Below are 7,996 nucleotides of genomic sequence, written 5' to 3' on the forward strand. Positions count from 1 at the left end.
GAAAACACAATTCTTATACCTATATATGTATCTCTATCTATTTAAGTGTATGTGAGTCATGTACCTTGAAGGCCAGAAAAAGGTACCTGATCGAAAGCTGTCAAACATTGATGCTGGAAATCAAGCTCAGGTCCTCTGTAAGAGCAATATATGCTCTTAATGGCTAAGCTGTCTCTCCACCTGTTTGTAGCTCTATAATGAATTTTAATGTATTATTGAGTAAGTTCTCTCTGATTTTCTCAAAATATTCTTGCTGATTTTTAACATTTATTCCTTCAGACAAGTTCTATCAAAATGCTTAGACTTTTTTTTAGAATGTTTTTAATTTGTAGGCTGGTTATAAGAAAATGGACAGCATTTATAATATTCGTTTTATTTAAGAACAGAGTACACCTTTAAAATCTTATTTACACTTGGTACTGTGGTAGTGGTAGAGCATTTATCTAGCATGGACAAAGTCCTAGATTTAGTCTCCAGCTTCAGAAACAAAGAATTTTATTTTATCTAACCTGTGGTGGTTTAAATGAACAAAAATATCCCCCCAAAGGCTCATATATTTGAACATTTGGTCCTCAGTTGGTAGCCCTGTTTGGAAGAGATTGTGAAAACTTTAGGAGGTTCAACCTTCTTAGAGGAAGGTGATCAGTGGGAGAGGGTGTCTTTGAAGATGTACAGCTTCACCCTACTCATTGTGCTTGCTCCCTTTCCCCATTCTCTCTCTGATTCCTGTGTGTACAAAAGGATGCGATGGTCCAGCTCCTTGCTTCTGCTGTCATGCCATACCTTCTCAGTCATTATAGACTCTGTCTCTGTTAACAGAAGCCAAAATAAACTCTTTCTTCAATAAGCTTCTTTTGGTCTTGGTATTTTATTACAATAATAAAAAAGTAACTGATACAATACTTTAGTTGAATTTTATTCTTTCTTTACTTGAATCTTATATTGTTTTTTGTTAAATGTATGAACCTAGGTAACTATGCTTGGTGTTGCTGTTGGCTATTGAATACATTTTACCATTAAATTTATGTTTGTTTTTTGTATATATGAAACTACAAAGGCAATTTTATGTCAGGATAATATGCATATATCAACACACATGTTAGTACTCTAAAAGTTTTAGGCTACTTTGTCCCCAGAGGATCCATGTTCCCCTTACTTTTTCTCCTGAGTCTATTTCTCCATGGCAAATTTCTTAAGTAGAAAAGAAAACAACAGCTAAGTATTACCAGTGAAATGGTTAAGATAAAAAGACTCCCAGGTAAGGCTGCCTGAAAGCAAATTCAGGCCCAACTATTTTCCCAATAATTGCTAAAGTAACTTGATATCTCTTTGTTAGAGTTTTCCCATAATTAAGAATAGGGGTCAATACAATATTATCAAAAACATCTTGGAATGAACCTAATCAAGGAAATGAAAGACTTGTACTACAAAAATATTAAGACATTGAAAAAAAGTTGAGAATACCAGAAGATGGACAGACCTTACATACTCAGAGGTTGTCAGAATTAATATCATGAAAATGTCCATACTGCCAAAAGCAATCTACAGATTCAATGCAGTTCCATAAAAATCCCAATGCAATTCTTCACAGAAATCGAAAAGAAAAACAATCTTAAATTTCATATAGAGAAACACACACACTTGCGTACACACACACACACACACACACACACACACACAAAGAATTGCCCACCTCTGCACCAACAAAACAAAACACCTAAACAACAAGAAAAAAACTACTACAGGTATCACTACCTCATATTTTAAGTTATACCACAGAGATATAGTAATATTAGTAAAACCAGATTCATTGGCCAGTGGAATAAAGTAGAGGACCCACATATAAAGCTACACTCATATACCCAACCTGATTTTTGGCAAAGGCTGCAATACACATTGGAGAAAAGAAACTGTTTTCAACAAATGATGGTAAAATTAGATATCTGAACAAATAACCCTATTATAAATGGGTACAGAGCTAAACAAAGAATTCTCAACTGAGGAATATCAATTGTCTGAGAATCACATAAAGAAATGTTCAACATCTTTAGTCATCAGATACAAATCAAAACAACCCTGAGATTTCACCTCACACCAGTGAGAATGGCTAAGATCAAAAACTCAGGTGACAGCAGATGCTGGCGAGGATGCGGAGAAAGACGAACACTCCTCCATTGTTGGTGGGATTGCAGACTGGTAAAACCATTCTGGAAATCAGTCTGGAGGTTCCTCAGAAAATTGGAAATTGAACTGCCTGAGGATCCAGCTATACCTCTCTTGGGCATATGCCCAAAAGATGCCTCAACATATAAAAGAGACACGTGCTCCACTATGTTCATCGCAGCCTTATTTATAATAGCCAGAAGCTGGAAAGAACCCAGATGTCCTTCAACAGAGGAATGGATACAGAAAATGTGGTACATCTACACAGTGGAATACAATTCAGCTATTAAAAACAGTGACTTCAGGAAATTCTTAGGCAAATGGATCAAACTAGAAAATGTCACACTGACTAAGGTAACACAGTCACAAAACAACACACATGGTATGCACTCACTGATAAGTGGATGTTAGCCCAAAAGCTCAGATTACCCAAGATACAATTCACAAAACACATGAAGGTCATGAAGAAGGATGACCAAAGTGTGGATGCTTCAGACCTTCTTAGAAGGGGGAACAAAAATACAGAAGAAAATATGAAGACAACGTGTTGAGCAGAGACTGAAGGAAAGGCCATCCAGAGACTGCCCTACCTGGGGATCCATCCCATAAACATACAGCCACCAAACCCATTCACTATTGCTGATGCCAAGAGGTGCTTGCTGACAAGAACCTGATATGTATGTCTCCTGAGATGCTCTGCCAGAGCCTGACAAATACAGAGGCAGAAGCTCACAGCCAACCATTGAACTGAGAACGGGGTCCCCAACGGAGGAGTTAGAGAAAGGACTAAAAGAGCTGAAGGGGTTTATAACCTCATAAGAAGAACAACAATATCAACCAACCAGACCCTCCAGAGCTCCCAGGGACTAAACCACCATCTCAAGAATACACAGGGATGGACTTATGACTCCAGCTGCATATGTAGCAGAGGATGACCTTGTTGGGCATCAATGGGAGGAGAGGCCCTTGGTCCTGCCAAGGCTCAATGCTACAGTGAAGGGGAATGTCAGGGGAGGGAGGTGGGAGGGAGTGGCGGGTGAGCAGGGGAATACCCTCATAGAAGCAGGAGGAGATAGCGGGTTTCTGGAGGGGGAAACCAGTAAAGAGGATAACATTTAAAATGTAAATAAAAATATCCAATAAAAGAAAAAATAGTAAAAAAGAAAGAAACTTGATCATTGTCTCTTGCTCTACACAAAACCCAAATAAATCAAGATCTTCAACATAAGACTAAATATCCTGAATCTGATAGAAAAGAAAGCTAAGAGTATGCTTGCATTCAGTTTCACAGGAAAGGACTTGCTGAACAGAATCCTGATAGCACAGGATAGCACCAACAATTAATAAATAGATCCTTGGGAAACTAAAAATTTCATGTAGAGGAAAGGACACCATCACTCAAGTGAAGAGGAAGCCTAAAGAATGGGAATAATCTACCTGATGTACATTAAATGGAGAATTATTATCTAGAATGTATAAATAGCTAAAAATTAAATATCAAGGAAAGAAACAAGCCAGTTAAATGGGGCATGGAACTAAATATAATTATCAAAATATAAAGTATGATTGGCTGAGAATTTTTTAAAAATATTCAACACACTTGGCCATCAAGTAAATGTAAATTAAAACTACTTTGAGATTTTTTTCTTACACTAGTCTGAATGGCCAAGATTAATAAAACAAATGACAGCACAGACTGGTGAGGATGCAGGGAAAGGAAAATAAATTTTAACTGCCAGTGGGACTGAAAACTGCTACAGTCACTAACAAAATCAGTGTGCAGAGTCCTTAAAAGTTGAAAATAGATGTACCACATGATCCAGCTATATCACTCATTAGCATACGTCCGAAGGATGTTATATCCTACTCTAGAGATGCTTACACATCCATATTCATCACTGCTCTCTTCACAATAGCCAGGAAATACAGACAGCTTGGATGTCCATCAACTAATGAATGGATAATGAAAATATGGTACATTTATGCAATGCAATATTATTCATTTGTTTAGAAAAATGAAATTATGAAATTCATAGGTAAATGGGTGGAGCTAGAAACAGTTGTTATTCTGAGTAAGGTAATCCACTTCTTTCCAGATTCAATCATTATTAACGAAGGAGGGAAGAAAGAGAATTTTAAGTTATCTAGATTGATCCCTTCTCTCCCCCACCCCCTGACTTCTATCAAGCAAGATTAAGTATGCAGCCATTGGGTTAATGTCTATGGATAGTTGCTGTCGTTGCATGTAATCAGAATAACAAGACCTTCAAACTTTCTGGCCATAGGCAGAACTTTACAATCAACTTGACAATTTGTCTTCAAAGATGTAGCTTTTCTGCCACTCCCGTCCCTCCCTTTTAGTGATTCTAGTGTGAGAAATTGTATAGTTAGGGATGTTAAATGTCTAACCTGGTCTAAATTTCTACTTTCTCCTTAGTTGTTTTACATCACCACAATTTAAAATATAATGCCAGATGACTCCGTATATAACACTTTCTAATGACTTGTCCTGATGGTGTAATTATTAGAATGTATTAACTTCAGTAGTCTTCTTTTAATATTGAATGATCTAGTAGCTACTTCTTAATTCTTTTTTCTTTTTTAGTCAGTATTGTATTTGTAGCAAAACGGTGAAATTATATGCAAAAATCTAAATTACATGCTCTGGAAACACTTTCAAGATGCATTTGGGCTAAAAGAATAACTGTATGATCATTTTCAGAATACAAAACAGCTAAAAGCATTTGCCTGCTTCCCTCCTTCTCCCCTCTCTTCCTCCTTCATTTCTTTCCTTCCTGCTTAGGCATGTTATATAGCTTAGAGCTGGTCTAAAATTAGAGCTTCTGTAACCTCATCCTCTTAAGTGTTGAAATTATAGGCCCACACCATCACATTCTGGTGTCTTTTTTCATATGGGCACTAGTGTTAAATGTGCAATATATTCAAATAGAAAAGTGACTTTTTGCTGCAGAATAAGTGACTTTTGAGTGCTCCAATGTAAATGAGACATCTATATTATTCCGTCCACAGCCCTGGGAACATTGCAGAAGAGGGAGCAGAGAGAATGAGAGCCAAGAATGGGGAGGAGTGCTATGAAATTCTGACTTCTGGACACGACATGACCATTGCACTCATGAACCCGCAGCCTCTGTGGTTATCTGCACAAGAGCTGCACATGATTAGGCCTGCCAACATTACCCCATGGGTAGGCAGGGGCTTGTGAAGCTCAACCCTTCCCCCGAGGAGCTATTGACAGTTAATGGATGTTAGGAGAGGGGAGACATTTTTTTTTATTGGTGTAATCACTGGTAAGTTGCCCATGCTCCAGTAAATAATGCCTCATAACCACACTCCTGTAAATAAACCCATTATGAAAATAGAAGGAATATTAGGAAAAAGTATGGGTTAAGCTGGAGGAGGAAAACGACAAGGGAGGATAATGGAGAAAAATCATCCAAATGTACTCTCTCTCTCTCTCTCTCTCTCTCTCTCTCTCTCTATATATATATATATATATATATATATATATATATATATGTATGAAATTGTCAAAACATAAAAAGTGACAGGTAAGTTACAATGCATATTTATTACATACAGAAACCATGTATGTGACACATTAAAGAAAGACAAACAACATGATGCTATGTTGTTATGCTATGTTATGTTATGTTATGTTATGTTATGTTATGATGCTATGTTGGTGTTACGTTGGTGGAACAAGAAGGGCAATTTTAGTCATACTTGGTTGGTTTTCTTTTTGTTTAGATACAGCGTTGCTGTGATCCTCTTGCTTTGGCATTGTGAATGCTGCTATAATAGGTAAGGGCCACCATGCCTGGCTCCTACACATTGCTTTGAAACTTTTGTTATGGATTCATTCATATTATGTACCATCCTCCAAGGTAACTGCCATCATTATCACCCCATTTTTATTTAATTCCTTGATAATTCATTGACAGTTTCATTTAGTTCCTTGAAAACTAAAAACGTTGTACAAAATTCTACCTTGGGACCGTCTATGGCCAGAAAGTGTGGAAGTCTGTCTTGTTATTCTGATTGTAGCTAGTGGTAGCAATCTTACGTAGACATCAGGTCAATGGCTACATACAATTTTGCTTGGTAGAATCCAAGGGAGCCAAGGAATCAATTTAGATGATTCTTTTCATTCTCAACAAATATTTACTAATAAATTCTATATATGAGGCAGTGGAGATTAGACTATAATCAAGAATGAAATTGTTTCTATCTTTACAGAGATTGCTCTCTAAGTAGGAGAAAGTAGACAGTAAACACGAGATAACTTCAAATAGTGATAAGTGCTGAAAAGATTACTAAACAAAGAATGTGACAGTATGATTGGAGACTTACTTTGTAGAGAGTGGTTGAAGAAGAGTCACCTCATGGAAGTGATATTTAAGCTACAGTATTGTAAATAGACAGAAGATTATTGCATCAAGTATTAAGTTAGGAATGAGATGAGTATGTTGAAGAAAAAGGATCCCAGAAATATGTGTGATCAGGAAAAATCCTGAATGTAGTCTTTGGGGAGTTTAGTGGCTTCATATATACCATTACCGTCCTGTATTTATATGTCCTAGAATGCCTTGATTTAAAAACCAACCCAGATATGCTGAATGACTGCTATATTTCACCTATAAATCCTTAGCTTCAGTGATGGAAAATGGCATCGCTCACTTCCCAGCACCACCCATCACCACTTGGTCAGTGCCTCGAGAAGTGCTAGGCTGCTTTTCAGGGTGCATGTCGGCTCACAAGCACACAGATCATCAAGGTAGAGGCTACTGGCCACGGCAGAAATCAGGCCTGCTGTTTCTCCAGCACCACCTGCTTCAGCCAAGCCTCATATAAAGAAGCAAGGCCATTGATGGCACCTTTCCAGATCTTCGAAATCATTACTCAGTCCCCCAACTGCTTCAGAATCTCTCACAGCAATGTCTAATATGTTCCACGTGGTTCTTTAGGTTTCTCTTGAGCACACTGCTCCCTGCTGGACTTTATTACTACAAATTGCTTTTGTTATAGCCTTTGCTTGTTTGTGTTCTGTGGTCTCTCACTAGAATGTAAATTCAGTGAAAGGAGAGGCTACACTCGTTTAAAGAATTATTAATTATTTTATTTATTTACATCCCGATTGCTGCTCCCTCTCATTCTCCCTTGCAGAATTCTTTCCTCCATCTCCTACCCCTTAGCCTCTGAGAGGATGCCCTCCCCACACCCTGGGGCATCAAGTCTCTACAGAATTAGACACATCCTCTCCCACTGAGGCCAGACAAGGTATTCATCTGCTACATATGTTCCATTAGCCTCGGACCAGCCCATGTGTGTTCTTTGGTCGGTGGTTCATTCTCTAGGAGCACCCAGGGGTGCAGGTTAGTTGACACTGTTGATATTCCTGTGCAGTTGCCATCCCCTTCGGTTCCTTCAGTCCCTTCCCCAGCTCTTCCATAAGGGTCCATGACCTCTGTCCAATGTGTGGCTGTGAGGATCTGCATCTGTCTCAGTCAGCTCTTTCAGAGGACAGCCATTATAGACTCTTGTCTACAAATACAGCAAAGCATCAGTGATAGTATTAGAGATCGGTGCCCACCCATGAGATGGATCCCATTCCTTTAGTCTCTGCTCCATTTTTGTCCCTGCATTACTTTTAGGCAGAAGCAACTTTGGGTTATATGTGGATTTGTGTCCCCATCCCTCTACAGGGGTTCTAGTCTGACTACTAGAGGTTGTCTCCATACCTGTACTGTTGGGCATTTCCACTAAGGTCACCTGCATTGAATCCTGGAACCTCCCACAACTCAGGTCTCCAGGA

The sequence above is a fragment of the Rattus norvegicus genome, chromosome X (assembly GCF_036323735.1).
Source record: "Rattus norvegicus strain BN/NHsdMcwi chromosome X, GRCr8, whole genome shotgun sequence".
In the NCBI taxonomy this organism is placed as follows: Eukaryota; Metazoa; Chordata; class Mammalia; order Rodentia; family Muridae; genus Rattus; species Rattus norvegicus.